The 18,003-nt window shown below is 44.3% G+C and overlaps 1 protein-coding gene across 2 annotated transcripts in view; it reads left to right on the top strand.

The window, feature by feature from the left end:
* The window catches only part of slc35f4 (solute carrier family 35 member F4), a 253,416-nt gene that overhangs the window by 27,011 nt on the left and 208,402 nt on the right, over positions 1-18,003 (top strand). The window lies entirely within an intron of this gene.

The raw sequence follows: 18,003 nt of genomic DNA on the forward strand, positions 1-18,003 counted from the left end.
ACTTTTCTGGGAGTGGAAGTTGTAACTGTGGATTATTTGAAATCTTTAACTAAGGTTAAACTGAGAGAGTTAGCAGATAAAGTGGAGGTAGAAGTAAAAGCAGAATTTCGTAAGTTTAATATGCTTAAATTCTTCCTCAGCATTTAAAATTAAAGGAGGAGATACCTGAAACTGATGTGTCACAGCTAGAGGTAGTAAAACATCAATTACAAATGAAAGGGCTTGAACGAGATAGAGAAAGGCAGAAACTTCAACTTGAAAAAGAAATGGAACTGAACAAACTTGAAGGGAGGAAAAAGAGAGATGAAAAGATTTGAATTGGAAGAAAAAGAGAAACAAAGAAATGAAAAAACTAGAATCAGCAAAAGATAGAGAAATGAAAAGGTTGAATTAGAAAGAAAGGAAAAAGATAAAGAAAAGGAAAATGAAAGACATTGGGCAGAATCATCTGTGTCCACTGGCATCAGGTGTGTTCAATGGCGTGAGCAGACAATATGGTGAGAAGGCCAAAAATCAGCTTCACAATGTCATGAAACCAGTTTGCAGTCATCTGCTCAGCCCATCGATGCTGGGCTGTGTTTCCCGCCATTGGACATTGGGAACCTCATTGTAATACTTCAGCATATTATTATAAGGCCAGCCTGCCGGACTTATCCACTCCTGCTGGATCGGCCAGAAACGTCGGTGTGATTGTACACCGATGTGTTTCACAACAGCAAGTAAAAGGCATGCACTTGGCTGGCTGCACTTTGAGGGGAACTGGGAGGTGAGTGCACAGTAGCGTTGCGCAGTGCTCTTGAGGGATGCCTGTTGGACTTCAAGGTTGAGGCACATTAGTGGGAGGCAAAGGCTACCCTGTGGTTGAAGGTAGCGCACAAGCATGAGCAGGGTGGGGTGGGCGAGGGAAGTGGCCGTGCATTAGGGACACATTGTAGAAAGTGACCATTCCTCTGCAACTGACACAGTTCAGGCGCAGCCACATTGATATGCGTGGAGTTGGGCCTCTAGCTTATCTGTCCACTCAAGCAACGCAGAGGCATGTAGGTGCCGCCAAGTGCTCCAGAGCTTTTCACCTCTTGGGCACAGACTGTAAACAAATGAACATTTTAGTGAACTGTATAACAGATGGACGACTGGGTACATTGTACAATCTCCTTGCTAAAGCTGGCCGTGGAGCAGTCACTGTTGGAGGCGCTCACAGCCCTTTGCAATGTCATCATCCCGGTTTGGACCAGCCTCCCCCATAGTTCAAGCTGAGTGTGCAGCTGGTGTGCGACCACCACAAATGCATCCTGCAGGTCTGCGCACGGTTTCCAGGGAGTGTCCATGACTCCTACATTTTCAGTCGGTCACCGATCCCTGATGTCTTCCAGGAGCCACAGAAGCTGCAGGGTTGGCTCCTCGGGGACAAGGGCTACCCGCAGAGGCCGTGGCTAATGCCACCCGTTCAGCAACCTCAGACAGTAGCAGAGCAAAAGTATAACGAGGCTCATGCTGTAACTCACAACTTGGTGGAGTAAACCATCGGGATGCTGAAAATGAGATTCCGGTGCCTGGACCGGTCTGGTGGAGCCCTGCAATACAGTCCACAGATGGTGTCCTGCCTCATCGTTGCCTGCTGCGTCCTTTACAACCTGGCGCTGCAACAGGGAGAGGAGCTGGCTGAGGAGGAGCAGGAGGAGCTGGAGGCCTCTTCTGATGAAAGGATGTCGACGGTGATGAGGGTGAGGAGATCCTCGAAGGTGACAATGACAGCAATGACGGCCTCTCGCTGGCCAGACGAGTCAGGCAGGCTCAGGAGGCCCTCATAGCTTCTAGATTGTGGAGGATGATGACGACATGCAGTGAGGAGACACTGTAAGATCCTCACATTGCATTTGTGAATGTTTGGCTCCAGTTTGGCTTATGGCAGCGCGAATACCCTCTATGATAATGCTCCTGTCATGGAGACGCAATGGAGGCCCTAATAGTTGCTCGATTGCAGGAGGATGATGACAACATGCAGGGAGGACACTCCGTGGATCTTCACATAGCCTCTGAGAATGACTGACACCTGTCTGACCAAGGGCAGCTTGCTTGCACTCTGTGATCAGGGTCATATCATGGAGACGCAGCCATAAAACTTTAAATGCAACTGATTCTTTGTCGCCTTAAGCATCTGAGCCCTTCTGGAGCACAGCATCACTGGTCACAGATGTTGAAGAGATGGGGGCCAGCCCTACCTTAACGATGCTGACAGGACACACAGAGATTGACGGAACTCTGTGACACCTGCCCACTACATTCTGGCAGCAATGAAAGGCACCGTCGAGGTGCAGACATCAGTAATGTATCCAGGGAGTGTGAGGCTGGACCATCATTTTGGTCTGAAGGCTGCACAAAGCACAGGGAAGAGGACCTGGACTGAGACACCTGCCTTTATCTTGTGCAGAAGGGTTTCACATCTGAGTGACACAAACATTACTCATCACAACAAAGAGCCATAGGCAGGAAGACATTCTTGGGAGTTTAGTTACAATAGTGAATAGTGTGTACAAGTGATTAACACCCTTGCCGAGGCTATGCAACTACATCTTCTTAACCTTCCAAACCCTGCTGCTACGATCTGATGCTCCCCAGGCATCCACAGTGGAGTTGGAGGCAGCCTGCTGACTGCTACACCCTGTCTGTGATGACCTTGATGGGTGTCCCCTGGAAGGCCGAGACTTGGAGGGCCCAGGCCTGCTTTTGGGGACCTGCTGTGTGGCAGTGGCACCCTCCTTGAGCTGTGGAGCTGGAAGTGCTGGGGTTACAGGAAGGGGGATTCTGATGAGCTGGACACTCCCAAGTCACCTGAGTGGATGGCCCCAGGGTGTGCACCTGCTAATCCACCCAAGGTGGCTGACTCCTTGAGGAGAAGGGGAAGCTGGAGTGAGATTGAGCTGCCCTGTACTCCTCTTGCGTAGTCACTGTTGGTGACCAATTATGGCATCAACGATGGAGTTCAGCACACGCTGTAGTGCAGGGGCGACCTCTTGGACCAAGCATCCATGGAGGCTGCCATCCTACCTTGGTGCGTCGACACGCCAGAGCTATCACCTTGGCCTGAAGGTAGCTGGACTCCTCCGTCGTACCTTGCAATCTGATGAGTGCAGCGGACATTCCTTCCTCATGTTCCCGAGCTTGCCTTTGCAGTTCCAGCAACTGTGACATGACTGAGTTCAGAGGCTCGTCTTATGACTCGGACTCAGCAAATGTCTGGCCTCCAGCAGTCCTCTCAGTGGTGGATACCTGAGAAGTCCCTACTGCTGCAGCCTGCTGTGGATCAGACAGTGTGATGTGCTCACCAGATTGTGATCCCAAGGCTACTCTAAAGCTAGGTCCTACCGAAGTGTGTGTCTCTGCGCTGGTGGAAGTTGAGCGTTGTGACGGGACTTCAAGGAGGGTGCCTTCAGATTCTTCTTCAGAGGTATTTTCAGGCCCTGGGTCACGGATTCTGTTAGCTGTTTGGTAGATGTGCCTGCAGAAGCAAGGAGAGATAATTAGTGCATGCCTGTGAAACAGGACACATTACTCACAGCATGGCTGTCTGATGGATGTTGCACTGGTGGATCCCCACTTGGTAGAGCACCACTGACCTCACCGTCAGCACAGGAACGGTCCAGATCCTCGCCGGCCAGCTAGATGGCTGTTTTCAAAGATCGTGAGGACCTTCATTTTAGGCAATCCTGCACCAGTCTGCGATCTCTCCTTCCTGTTGTGTGCCAGCTTGTCCTGCATGAACAGAGATGGAGAGAGTATAAGCAAGACGCCTTGCCAGGTCAGATGATAAGTATGCCAGGCATGTGTGGGTGGTGAGTGGTCCCGTGGACAGGATGAGGACAGTGATGGTGAGTTTGAGAGAGTGAATGGTGATGTCCCTTGGACTGGCAGTGAGTGAGGGCCCTGTAGATGTGTGATGGATCTGTGAATTGAAAGTGATGAGAAGAGTGACTTAGCCTGGCAGAATGGATGAGATCATCCATCGCCTTGCAGCATTGGGTGGCTGTCCCCTTTTTCAGGGCATTGGAACTGACCACCACTGCCACTGCCTCCCAAGCTGGATTGGTGATGTTGCTGCCCATTCTGTGGTCAGAGCGGGGCTAGAGGACAACATGGTGGGCCTCCACTGGGTCCAAAAGGTGCTTGAGAGATGCATCATTAAACCTGGGGGCTGCAGTGTTTTTGCCTTTTGGGGTTATCTTGTCTTCCCTGCAGCAGTCGTGAGCTGGAAGCACTGAGAGATGTTGGCATGGTTGGACATTAAATATAGTGTCTGGTGTGATGAAGTAGCGAGGTGATGGCAAGACAGGCGAATGGGAGCCTGCCCACCATGGAAATGGCATGTTTTTGGGAACGCATAATTAATGTGGCAGGGTTTGGACGATATGGCATGAAAACATCATTTTACCCACCTGGTACCGCACTTAGTACAAATCTGAGATGATTCCGCCCATTGAAATGAAAAGGCTTGAATTGGAGAAATAGGAAAAAGAAAGATTGTAAGAAATGGAAATGCGAAAGTTTGAGCTTGAGTTTCAAAGAGTGAGAGCTTAAACTACATAACTTGGCTAGGGAAAACCTTAGGATAAAAGAAGAACGAGGAGGTAGTGGTTCAGAGAATGATTCTCATTCCCCTGAGGAATTTGATTTTTCTAAAAATCTTCATTTCATGCCTAAGTTTTCAGAGGATGGAGTTGAAAGGTATTTCACCTCACTTGAAAAGGTAGCTGTAGAATTGAATTGGCCAAAAGATGCTTGGACTATAATGTTACAAATTGTTCTGTTGGGTATAGCCATGACTGCGTATGCCAGCTTGTCAGAGGAGCAATCTGCAGACTATGAAGTGGTTAAAAAGGCAATACTAAATGCTTAAGAGCGTGTCCCTGAAGCTTATCAATTGAAGTTTAGGATCATAAGAAAGAAACATAATCAGACATTTGCAGAATTTGCAAGAGAGAAAGAAATGCTATGGAATCAATGGTTTTGATCATTGAAGTTAGAGAAAACTTCTGAGAATGTGAGGGAAATCATGCTTATGAAAGAATTCCAGAATAGTTTTCCAGTACCATTAAAGGTTATTTAGATAAGCTTCAAGCATCAAAGGTCAGAGAAGCAGCCATCTTGGCTGATACTGATGATATTTCACACAGACAGTTACATGGGATGAAATGGTCTCATGAGAGTCATGGGAAAATTAGAGGAATAGAAAATTTGATAATGGAAAATATAATAATTCTGGAGAACAAACAGAAAGATGCCAATATAATAGAGTCAAAGTTGTCAAAGCTGTCAAAGAATTGTCAAGGAACTGTCAAAGCTGTCAAATAACTATCAAACTGTCAAAGAACTGTCAAAGCTGTCAAGGAATTGTCAAAGGAGTCTTGGTGGGTTGACATGGAGGGGCTAAGGGCAAAGGGTGGGGGGTGTGGGTCGTGGGGGGCATGAGCTGACACTACATTGGCATAGGGGCTATAAAAAGCCATGGGGATGTGGGGGACTAGAAAGGGTATGGGGACCATGGGGGTTGGTAGAGGGACATGGATTGGCATAGCGGTTAGGGGTCATGGAGTTGGGTGGGGGGCATGAATTGGCATAGGTTGGCATGGATCAGACATGACGAGTGTGTGGAGGGGGTGAGGCTGTTTTTTGTTTCAATCTTTTTTATTAAATTCAACACAGTGCCAGAACTCTGGGGCAGGACTTCCGCCCAGTCTGCCTCTGTACCTGGCAGTCTCTGTACACGTTCTGGGGCAGCGGGCCAACTTCTAATCCAGTCCAACCACCCGGAACAAAAGTTAGCCGCGGTGGCCATTTTTAAAGTTTGGGTTCGTAGAGCAGGGAATAGTTCCGTCTCTGCACACTAGACCCCAGAGAAAAAGTCTGGGCCTATCTCGCAGTTTATTTTTGCATACTAAGTTCAATACATCTTGTGGTGATGCACGCTTTGGAACTTGTCTTGTAATGGTTCGCAATTCACTGTACAAACCTGAAGCATCAATATCTTTAGAGTCCCCATGTTCTAAAGTTTCCTCTATCTTTAAGCAATGTTCCGGGAAGTTGCCTTCATATGCTATTCTACAAACTGGACATTATAGAGCGAGTCAAACAAAGAACTAATTTATGCATCTGCATGAATCTTTCTTCAACCAATTGCTGTCTCAAAGACTGAAAAATAAAAGTTCATTTTGAGTTTTTCCTTGGGGCTCTGAATAGGCTCATCGTTTGCTTCACATGTGAACTGCTTCCTCTTTCTCCTAATATGGACAGATCTTGTTCAAAGCATGTCAGTATCTCCAAATCCTCAGCAAGTTCACATGTATCTACTTGTGTTTTCTCAAACCCTTCATCACTTCTGTCGTCTGCAAGAAACTTCTTGGTTTTTCTCAGTTGCTTAATGGCATCATGTTTGTCAAATTCCTTTCTCATTATATTGATCTCAAAGAAGATGTTATACCACAAGTAAGAGAAACCACAAGCTTGAAACTAGAAATGCCTTTCCTAAGAGCTTGTGCATCACCTTATGAGGCATTGCCAGATGATCCTGCTAGGGTAGTGTCATCAGAGATTTCAATTAGTGCATCATAGCTGATGGCAAAGTGGTTTCAAGGCATTAATTTGACTTTCCCACCTTGTTTCACTCAATGGTTTCACTGTAAAATTAGGCATATCGCACATTAGAACTTTCCAACAATGTGTTAAAGGTGAGAAATACACATGAACATGTTGTACCATCATAGAATTATTACAGCGCAGAAGGAGGCCATTCAGCCCGTAGTGTCTGCACCGGCTGTCCCAATGAACAAGTCACCACGTGCCAATCCCTTGCCTTCCGCCCGTTACCCTGCACATTCTTCCTTTTCAGATAACAGTCTTAATTCCCTTTTGAATGCCTCGATTGAACCTGCCTCCACCAAATTCTCAGGCAGTGCATTCTAGGCCCCAACCACTCGCTGCGTGAAAAAAGGTTTTCCTCATGTCGCTTTTACTTCTTTTACTAATGTCTTTAAATCTGTGTCCTCTCATTCTTGATCATTTCACAAGTGGGAACAGTATTTTCCCTATCTACATTCTGCAGACCCCTCATGATTTTGAATACCTCTATCAAATCTCCTCTCAGCCTTTGCTTCTCCAAGGAAAATAGCCCCTAAATTCTCCAATCTATCTTCAGAACTGCATTCCTCATCCCTGGACCCATTCTTGTGAATCTTTTCCACACTTCCTCCAATGCCTTCACATCTTTCCTAAAGTGGGGCAATCAGAACTGGATGCAATTCTCCAGCTGAGACTGAACAAGTGTCTTATACAAGTTCAACATAATCTCCTTGCTCATATACTCTATGCCTCATAAGCCTAGTATACTGTATGCTTTATTAACTGCTCTCTCAACCTGTCCTGCTACCTTCAGTGATTTATGTACATATACACCCAGGTCCCAAGCAGGTCCTGTGGCACAGTGGCTAGTGTCCCTGCCTCTAAGCCAGGAGCTCTGGGCTCAAGTCCCATTCCATCACTTGATGGCTGTGAAAGGTGTGTTCATAACGTGGCCAAAACAAGTTGAGCATCAACCTGAAAATCCTGACAACACATGCCAAAGGCAGGTGGTAAGAGCAGGAGCGATCCCTGTTCAGCAAATGATGAAAAGAAAATTGGAGCTCCAGATTACAAAATGCATGTAAAAGTACGCCCAGGTCCCTCTGCACCTGGACCCCCTTCAGAGTTCTATCCTTTATTTTATATTGTCTCTCCATATACTCCCTACCAAAATGAATCATTTTACATTTCTCTGCATTGAACTTCATCTGTCACCCATCCCACCAACTTGCCTATGTCCTTTTGAACTTCTACATTATTTTCCTCATAGTTTGCAATGCTTCCAAGTTTTTGAGCATCTGCAGTTTTTGAAACTGTGCACTGTACACCAAGGTCTAGGTCATTAACCATTACTCTCTGTTTCCTGTCACCCAGCCAATTTGTATCCATGTTGCCATTTTCCCTTTTATTCCATGAGCTTTAACTTTGCCCACAAGTCTGTTGCGTGGCACTGTATCAAAAGCTTTTGGAAGTCCATGTACATCACATCGACAGCATTGCCCTCATCATCCCAGCAAGTTAGTGATACATGGTTTTCCCTTAATAAATCCATGCCGGCTTTTCCCAATTAATCCACATTTATCCATGTGACTATTAATTTTGTCCTGAATTATTGTTTCCAGGAGTTTGCCCACCATCAAATTTAAACTGACTGGCCTACAGTTGCTAGGCATATCTTTACACCCATTTTTGAATAAGGATGTAACATTTGCAATTCTCCAGTCTTCTGGAATCACCCCGAGTCTAAAACTATGGCCAGTGCCTCCGTAATTTCCACTTAAACTTCCCTCAGTATCCTTGGATGCATCTCATACGGTCCTGGTGCTTCATCAACTTTTAAGTATGGACAGCATATCTAATACCTCCTCTATGAATTTTGAATCCTCATAGTATCTCAATTATCTCCTCTTTCACCATGGCTTAAGTAGCATCTTCTTCCTTGGTAAAGACAGATGCAAAGTATTCATGTAATTCCTCTGCTATTCCCCCTGCCTCCATGTGTAAATTCCCTTTTTAATCCCTATTCAAACCTACTCCTCCTTTTACCATTATTTTACTATTTATATGCCTATAGAAGACTTTGGGATTCCCTTTCATGTTAGCTGTCAGTCTCTTTTCATTCTCCCTCTTTGCTTTTCTTATTTGCTTTTTCACTTCCCCTCTGAACCTTCTACGTTCAGCCTGATTCTCCATTGTATTATCCACCTGACATCTGTCATAAGCACACTTTTTCTTCTTCATCTTAATTTCTATTTCTTTCATCATCCAGGGAGCTCTGGATTTGTTTACACTAGCTTTTTATTTTGAAGGAATATACCTTGACTGTGCCCAAACTATTTCATCTTAAAGGTAAGCCATTGTTCAGCTACCATTTTTCCTGCCAACCTTTGATTTCAATTTATCAGCCCAGATCCAATCTTACCCCACTGAAGTTGGCTTCCCCCAGGTAATTATTCTTATTCTAGGTTGTTCTTTGCCCTTTCCCATAGCCAACCTAAACCTGTTATAATTCTTGGCCAGGCGTCCAAGTTGTTGGTAAGATCTGGTTAGGGACCAATAATGTTTTGTTTATCAAAGTTTAAGATTCAAGAAACTTACTAAGTGAATAAAGCCGCAAGATTCCATGGGTTTTGAACGGACAAAAATTAACCAATTTCACTGAAACTGTCTCTCTCATGAGGAATTCCCATCTTCAGCTTCAAAGATGTAACCTGGGAATTTTCTCCAAAATTTGCTGCAACTTGGACAGCATCAACAATGGCCCACGTCACAGGGTTTCAGTTCTGTCTCCCGAGATTCCATTCCCTTGGCTTCCTGAGTCTGCACTGAAGCACCAACTCACAAGTTTAGCTCTTTGGCTGTGCTGAGTAGAACACTACTGTTCCAAAGGGGTACCTTTGTCCCAGTGGTCCGCAGCATGGAATCACCAACCTTCAGCTGCCATCTTGGATCTTCCCCTGAGCCCTCTTCACTTAAAGTCTGCTATCTGCAGCCCTTTTCCTGTTTGGAGCCTGTTTCTCTGCTACTCTCTTATTAACTGAACTGGGACCTCTCCCTGCCCTGTCCCCTGACTAGGACTCTTCTTTTTGGGACCTCTCTCTGTCTCCCCCTTCCTGTCCCCAGCCTGGGACTCATATCCTCGATGGTGCTCTGCACCCAGTCACATGACCAGGGTTTTCACATCATTTTTCTTCTCTTGCACAGGCCTGCTGGGCCCAAAGGACATGGGTGGGGGGGGGGGGGGTGTGTGTGTGTGTGTGTGTGTGTGTGGTGGTGGTGGTGGTGGGGGGGGGGGTGCGGGGAGAGAAGTGGTGGGGGGTGATGTGGTTGTAGGGAAATGCAAGCAGTGATGGGAGCAGATAATCAAAAGATGTCACAGACAAAAGAACAAAGAAGTGTTGAAGGTGGTGATATTATCTAAACGAATGTGCTAATTAAGAATGGATGGCAGGACACTCAAGGTACAGCTCTAGTGGGGGTGGGGTGGAAAGACTAGCAGGGCATAGAAGATTTATAAATAATGGAAATAGGTGGGAAAAGAAAAATCTATATAAATTATTGGAAAAAACTAAAGGAAGGGGGAAGAAACGGAAAGGGGGTGGGGATGGAGGAGGGAGTTCAAGATTTAGAGTTGTTTAATTCAATATTCAGTCCGGAAGACTGTAAAGTGCCTAGTTGGAAGATGAGGTGCTGTTCCTCCAGTTTGTGTTGGGCTTCACTGTCCCTTAAATGTTGTCCTACTGATATTTGATCCACCTCATTCCCAAGAACCATGTCCAACAGTGTCTCCCCTCTCCTTAGACTGTAAACACACTGCTGTAGAAAATTTTCTGGTACACGCAGGAACTCTTGCCCCTCTCTGCCCTTTATACCACGACAATCCCGCTTTTTTTGTTAATTAAAGTCCCCCATTATAACTACTCTATAATTCTTGCACGTCTCTATAATTTCTTTGCAAATTTGGGCCTCTACATCCTTTCCACAAGTTGGTGACCTATAAACTACACTGAGCAGTGTAATTGCACCTTTTTTGTTCCTTAGCTCTAGCCAAATAGATTCTGACCTTGAACCCTCTGTCTCCAGCACTGCAATGCTGTCTTTAATCAATACTGCCATACCGCCCCCTTTCACACTCCTTCCGGTCTGCTTCACAGTGATGCTGGCCCGCTTCAAACTCTTCCAGGTCTCATCATAGTCTTCTTATCGTGTCCACAGACAGTCTATACATGGCCCAGCCAGAACTGGACATATTTTTGCGCCTTGTTGTTGAATTCGGCAAGATCTACAACAGTGCGGGATTCCTCTAGCGATAGGCCTTGCAGGAGATGTTGCATAGTCTGTGGCTCAGTTCCACATTCACAAGTTGTCGGGCTGGTTGTATATCCCCATTTGCTTAGTGACACCTTTGAACGATCCACACCAGTCCTAAGTCTGTTAAGGCACTTCCAAGTTGCCCAGTTGCAATTAGCTCCGAGGGGAAGGCTTTCTTCTGGTAGAATTTCCATTGCTGGAGGTTGTTTGAGACTGGCGAGCCGGTCTTTCCACAAGGCGATGCGGGCTTCAGATGGGGTTGATCGTAATGGAACAACACTGTTCATGAAGTTCTCCCTTGCCTTTAGGTGGCTGGGTGTAGGTGTATGACCATGTAGAGGGTGCCTGTCATTTGATGTTTGATGGAGTCGCTCTTTCTTGTTGGCTACCTTTCTTCTTATATCAGGGGGAGCAAAACCCACCAGGATATATAAGCTGTTGGTGTTTGTTGGTTTTAAACAACCTGTGATAAGTTGTCAGCTTGCATTCAGAATGTCATCCATCTTCTTAGCATGAGTAGATCTTTCCCATGCAGGGCAGGAGTATTCGGCAGTGGAATAGCAAAGAGCAAGTGCACTGGTTTGCAATGTTTTCGAGCCTGCTTCCCATTTTGTGTTAGTGAGCTTATTAAGGATGTTGTTTCATGTGCTCACTTTTGCCTTTGTCTTTTCGATGTGGTTCTTGAAGGTGAGGCATCTGTCAAGGGTGATCCTAAGTAGATAGGATTCTTGCAATGCGTCAGTGTTGCTCCACACCAGGTTACTTTAAGCTGGCATTTGGCTTCATGGTTTCTGAGATGGAATGCACAAACTTGTGTCTTTGATGGGTTTGCACGAAGGTGGTTTTCTTCATAGTAGGATGTTAGTCCCTCCAAGGTCTCAGAAAGCGTTTTCTCTACGGTGTTAAAATCAGTGCTTTGGGCAGTGACACATAAGTCATCAGCATATATAAAACGGCGTATGACATCATCTATAGTTTGGTAATTCGTGTAGATGTTGTACAGCAGCGGTGCAAGCACGCTTCCCTGAGGAAGACCATTCTTCTGAATACACCACCTGATGCACTTCCAGTGATGCTGACCCACTTCACACTGCTCCCAGTCTCTCTGCAGAGGTGCTGACCTGCTTCACCCTCCTCCTGGTCTGCTTCACAGTGACGCTGACATGCATCTTAGGTCAAGGAAAGCAGTTGCCTCCAAGTGACAATTCGCAGCACTATTAATGACCAAATTCAAAGAATGAGCACTGCAGGAAAAAAAACAAGGCTCATGGATTAACACCCAAAATTCTTTGTTGCACACTGTTTTCATTCCCATTCATATTGCTTCCTTTATCATAGTGTTGCCCATGTAAGTTTTCAATAGGCAGTGATACCTCTTGTATCTGGTAAAGGATCATGACTGTCATACCAGCACCAATTGGCACCTTTAGTGGTGCAGATTCGAAGAAATGTTCTTTTATGTATACAGGCTCACAATTATCAGTGTCTGAATCTACGTCCACCAAATGAATGATCATAGCAATTTGTTCAACGTGCCTACATCTGCTGTACAATCTAGAATGATTGAAATGTACTTGACAGCATGAGTAGATATTAGGATTTTTTTCTTTGATGGGGTTAGATAAAAGCCGAATCAGTTCATTCTGTATATCTTTCCTGAGGTAGTGTACATGTGTCTCATTGTCTTTTATCTTACAAAGATGCTCACCCATAAGTGGTCAAACAAAGCTAGGTATTCTGCAAATTTTAAGAAGGTCCCCTTATCAGAAGTGTGAAGATTTTCGTGTGTTCAGGATAGGCCAGATTTAGCATACCAAGAACTCTCACTAAAGTGATCAGTCATTCTAAGATTTGCTGCCAATATTTTCTCCTTCTCTCATGACGTGCAAATATTCTTCACCAATAGTTTTACAATCTCAGTTCAAGTTCTTTCCACTTTTGAGAGTTCTCCAAATGTCCCCTGCTTCTCTCGTGTGCTGCTAGAATTGAAGACATGTTTTTCCAATCCTTTGAACCTTTACCAGAAAAAAGTGATGATGCGCCAATTGTGTTACTGGTAAATAGGTTGCAACAGAAACAAAACACCAATCCCTTAACTGGAATGCTGTAGCCACTGACAGTGCATTTCTTCTCCATTCGCAGGTATCCTTTTGTCATGGTTTGTTGAGAATTTTCTTTGATTACCATCTCTAATGAAATTGAACTACCAAATTTGTTCTTGCCTATGATCACCAGGATTTATCACACGCAACCATCGCATTCGGGCCAGGTAGCAGAGTCACCATAGTTCAAACTGGTGGCAGGCCCACATCCTTTCAAACCCTGATCCTGCAGACTTCATTTGTTTAATCTTCTATGTTCAGATTATGTTCCTTAAACTCCACTTTGACTTGTGAGACTGTAGGCTAAACTGTCGCCTCAGCTTTGGTCTCAAGTTGATCATTTGAGCCACAGCCACCTTCATCTTGATATTGTGGACAAAGATACTTCAAAAAGGAACCTTCTTGCTTCGCTTGTTCTTTTTCCTTTTCAACCTTCCATTTACAAAATTGTGTTCCTTCAGACAGTTTTTTTCTGTCTCTATCTGCCATGATGCCACGTGACCTGTAAGGGCTCGCTGGTTTTGGTCTGAGAGAGGAAGCTCACTCTACACTCTCATTCCTTATCTCAGTCTGTCAGGTGAAACCCCCTCCCCTCTGCTTTCCCATTTCCCTGTTCCACCTTTTATTAATCTCAGATCTCTCTCATTTCAAAGGCAGTTACTTGACTTTGAGCTGCAGAGCAGAGGAGTGTGAAGTCCTGCAGCAGATCGCTGAATGGCTTATTGGGCTGAAGGGCAACCATGAGCAGCTGAGCATTAAATCCAGTGCATTTTATTGTTGAAGTTTTTCGTCTTGCACTCATCAGGACAGTTTGCAAGAATACCAAATATAAAGGGAATAACAATTCTTATGAGAAGAGAGTGCAGATTAGTTGGCAAATGGCAAATGTGCCACACTGCGAGCCCAACAATTTAAATTGGTTGTCAGCGTAATTTTTATTATTTAGCAGATATTGCTCATTCATGGAATCATATGTAATGCACTAAATACACTATTTTTAATTCTGCAAGCGCGGTTGGGTACAGTCTGTGCCTTGCCCGTTGCAAACAGCAGCTGGGACATGCTGTTTGATACAATCTGCCAGTTTTTGGGTTGTATGACCTATGTACCTAGCATCACACTGGCACTGAAATTCATATACCACATTATTCATTTGTGTGATAGGCAGAATGTCTTCTTGGCTTGACAGCAGCGTCCTGTTGGTGGCAAATATGCTGACAACCAATTTAAGATTGTCAGTCGGGCACATTATCAGTGTGATGCATTTGTGTTTACTGGAAGATACATATATTAATAAACAGGGCCCTGTTCTTTGCAGACAGAAAGAACATGTACAAATATTGTGCCTGTTTCAGCTAAACAAAATAAATGATGGCTATTCACTGACTTATTCCTCAGGGCAATGCCTTGCCAATCAGTGTTAAGCTGCCTGGTTTAAATTTTAAAACAATGCTTTGCAGTTACCTGTCAGTCACCAGCAACTGGTGCATTCTTCCTGGCAACGCCCCCGACCAATCAGCATCCACTTGCCAACTAATCAGCACTCTTCACACATACTATAAATTGTTGTTCTCTTTACATTTGGTATTCTTGCGAATTGTCCTGATGAGTGCAAGACAAAAAGCTTTGACAAAAAATATCTCTTTTTTCAGTAATACTCAAGTTTTGTACTACCAAACAACTATTTAAAACCAACGAAATGGAAAAAGGATGGGCAGCAGTAGAGAACGGTACACAGGATTGCGGGAAAGGTAGGAAACTGAAGTAATTAGAGGGTCAGTGAGCACGTGTGGGAGGGGGCAAGAAAAGAGAAAGCTATTTGGATGATCAGTGGGCACAAGGGGGAAACATGAGGCTGTGATTGGAGGATCAGACAGCAAGCGCCTGGGCTAGGTGTGGAGCAGGAAAAGAGGAAGCTGTTGCCATTGGGCAGTCAGTGAGCATGGAGGGGATGGGGTTGCTGTCATTGAAGGTTTAACGAGAATGTGCAAGGATGGGTGGATGGGCCATGGAAGAGATGCTTCAGAAAATTCCAGAGTTTCAGACTGAACTGAAAGTACATAGAGTTTAAAAATGGTATGAGTAACAATGGCATGATGCCATCTGTGGAAACTTCGGTCATTGTGGAAAGTTGCTTATGTCATTTTAAAGTTCTATGTAGTTTCAGTTCAGTTTTTTGCCACTTCTCAAATTTTTGGTGCCTTATGTGACCGCCTGGTTTGCCTAGTGGTTGAACCAGCCCTGACTACCGTAAGAAGATAAAGTAAATGAGAGTAAGGCGAGTGGTAGAGAAGTTTGTGCCTTGTAACAAGGGGGAAACACAGTAAGAAATAAGGGTATGAGTGTGTTAAAATGGAGGAAGGTCTTTAAACATTGTGTTTGTGAGTAATTGTTCTTGGGGAAGCTGGGTACCGATAATGCAAGTTACCAAGTATAGAGCCATCACCCCTGCCCCCCTCCTCCCTCTAGACCACCACATTACTGGAATGTATTGTATTCTATTAAATATGTAAGTGTTGCTTTGGGAAGTATAGGGTGCCCAGGCTGGGAGATGGAAGAAAAGGTGGACTTCATGGCACATTATCTTGCTTGCCCCACCAAGGTGGTAGAATTTGTTTTGGCATTGATCTGCAACCCTAGTGGGGAAAGGGTGATTGCGAGAGAGATGGCACATTGCCATCTCCCTCTGGCTTGCTGGCACAAATGCCCAGGGGTCTGTCCCTCTGGACTTCAGTTTTCTCCAGGAAAACTTGGAGACCTGAGTTCTTAAAGCTCTAGTTTGTTCTTCTCTGGGTTGGCAATGTGCCATGCTGCCTTGTCTGGCTGCTTAGTGCAGATGGTCCAACTGCAGACATGTTCTTGAAAAGAAAGATGAGACATGCATGAAGTGACTTGAGGGTGTTAGGGGGTAATAAAAGAATACAGTAATGGTCAAGGGACTTGACTTAAAATATCCCAGAATGCAAAACCACAATTGCTAAGTAGTTAACATTTAAAGTTCAGGCTGGGACAGAGAGAATGCTGAACCTTGCATATTCTCAGGGCTTGTGAGCATCAGCAAGGCCATATTGGACGAAGAAGAATGTAAATATGATAGAGGAGTTAGACTGGAGTCAGAGAATGGCAATAACATAGATTAAGTGTGCTCTTCGACGGATAGGGGAAGATCAGATGGTCCCAGCTTAGATAGGAAGGCAGGTCACTGCCTGGGTGTAGGTGGGGCCAGATGATGCATGTACCTTTGTACCAGAGACTTGTCTGTTTAATGTAAACCTATATGTTGACAAGTTCGAAATCTGGGAACTGTTCTTGTACCTGACCAATAATGTATAAATATGATGAACACTTGTAGTTTAGCAGTGTACTGTCTCAAGCTGCATTGAGATGGTGCTCTCCTTGCAATTGCTCGAATAAATGATCGTAACCTGTACCTGAGTCTCCTGCGATCCGTTCATCAAAGACACCACAACAAGGGATAAATTCATGAGAACCAAGCACTATTCCTTCCTTACCATCTTGTCCAGTAGTCTGATACTGAAGTGTGAAACTGGGTTGCATTTTTAAAGGCTGCATTACATTTTCCACAAAATCACCAACTGCTGAGCCTACAAATAGAAAATCTGACTGGTATTTTCAGGAATTCCCAGAATGGTAATGTGTCTAAATATAACTTATGTTCAAGAGTAGCACAAACCAACCATAAAGTAATCTTCCCAATGTAACAATCCAATTCTAAAGAGCCTACGTTCAATCTCTTCCAGACATATACATTAAGCTGCTTGTCTGATTTACGATCTTCCCATCCCAATACAACCAGAGAATACCACATGTCAGCAGTAAAGCAACACCATAAGTCAATATTTATTGCAGGTTGAATTCATCAGGGTTCACTTGAAGTGCCATGGTTGGCAGTTCTTTTTGAAATATGTCACCCTCGATGCTGTAAGGAAGTTTTCATGGCACATTTTGGTTAACTGCATATATTTAGAACTCTTGGATGTGGTTCAAGAGAGTTTAGTAATACCACAATACTCACCGAAATCTGAAACATCTGACAGTTTCATAAATCCAACATAGTGAATAAGATTGCCATGTACACATGTTACCCCGATCAAGCAAAAAGATCGTTTTGCATAAGCATATTGTACAGGGAAAAGCAAACCACACAAAGTACTTCTGAAAATATTCTTATTTCAGATTTTGTATGTTCAGAATAACACTTACATTTCTTTTTATTTATATATTCATGGGCTGTTGGCATTTCTGGCAAGGCCAATTATTATGCATAGGCAGGGGGTTAATTAAAACAGCACTAATTTTCCCTTTCACCACTTATCTGTAAAGAGAAAGGTGTTTCGATTTGTTTCCCTCTTTATCAGCGGTAGCATATTTCCCAACCCCTTGGTTTTGGTGTGATCCAATTTCTATTAATAACCCCACAGCAAACTTGAGATAGGATGAACTCAAAGGGTTAGTGTATTGCACACATTCAAACTGCGAAAGGAGAGTCACAATGTTGCCTCCACACTCAAACAGTATAGAAAGGGATTGAGAAAAGAAGGTTTTACAATACAAAGAGTAGAGAGAAACTAAACATTGATTCTTGGGCGTTTCAGAGTCCAGAATCAAAGTCCAATGAGGTATTCATTCACTGAGGTCGGCGGGCTGAAAACTGATATTGTAGAATTAACTTTTCTGGCAGTGTGGATTTCACAAAATGATAGGCGCACAGAGATGAATCAGTCTTGTAGGCAATGGTACAGAATTTTCAGCAGATGCAGTGTAGTTGGGGCCAGGTGTTTAGTCTGCGCAGAATTCCTTTTCTATGACAAAAACAGAAATACCTGGAAAAACTCAGCAGGTCTGACAGCAAATAGATTATTTTTCCTTAGTTCTGTTGAAGAGTCAAGCGGACTCGAAATGTTAACTGTGTTCCTCTCCGCAGATGCTGTCAGATCTGCTGAGTTTTTCCAGATAT

This window comes from Carcharodon carcharias, chromosome 20 (genome assembly GCF_017639515.1).
Source record: "Carcharodon carcharias isolate sCarCar2 chromosome 20, sCarCar2.pri, whole genome shotgun sequence".
Classification (NCBI taxonomy): domain Eukaryota; kingdom Metazoa; phylum Chordata; class Chondrichthyes; order Lamniformes; family Lamnidae; genus Carcharodon; species Carcharodon carcharias.